This window comes from Poecilia reticulata, linkage group LG7 (assembly GCF_000633615.1).
Source record: "Poecilia reticulata strain Guanapo linkage group LG7, Guppy_female_1.0+MT, whole genome shotgun sequence".
Lineage (NCBI taxonomy): Eukaryota > Metazoa > Chordata > Actinopteri > Cyprinodontiformes > Poeciliidae > Poecilia > Poecilia reticulata.
In genome coordinates this window covers 30,381,500-30,382,150 of record NC_024337.1, presented here as the reverse complement: position 1 = coordinate 30,382,150, position 651 = coordinate 30,381,500, and positions in this window count along the sequence as shown.

The following is a 651-nucleotide window of genomic DNA, read 5'->3' as shown; positions in this document are numbered from 1 at the left end:
TTTGAAGTTAGTTTAGGGAAATTTATGATTTGATTTATTCATTGTTTGTGGAACGTTGCCAACATATTTGTTAGTTTTTATTCTTAATGTCATGATCCTGATTGTTTGGGTTTTTCTGTGTTTGTATTTTGATCATTTCCTTCTTTTTTGTTTAGTTTCTTTGTTTATTCGTTTTGTTAGCATCTCTAAATCATATTTCTGCCTCTGACTGCCTGCATGGTGGGTCCAACTCCTCAGCAACATGACATATTGAGGATTTTACCTCAAAGCAATAAAAATATGTGTTATCTCCTCCGCACCGCTCCTCATCGAGGCCACATGAAGCAATCAATGCTGAATCTGATTGCTGAGGAGATAAACGCTGACATCACAGGTCAGTTTTTTAGCATGTTTGTCGTCATGACGAGTTTTTCCAAATGAGCCGTATGGCGCTGGAAGCTGGCTAACAGCCACMGCTGTGACGTGAAGCAGGGAGTTTATGATGCGTCTCTGTTGGTTTGATCTGTCATGACATATATTATGTGATGCAGCCTAGTAGGATTATGYGTGCTGGGCTTAGTTGGCCCATTTCTCCTCCTCTTTGGCCTACTTTTACTGAATCATGCAGGAGGACGGAAGCATAAGAGCGCCCTCTACATCCATGCAGCAGAA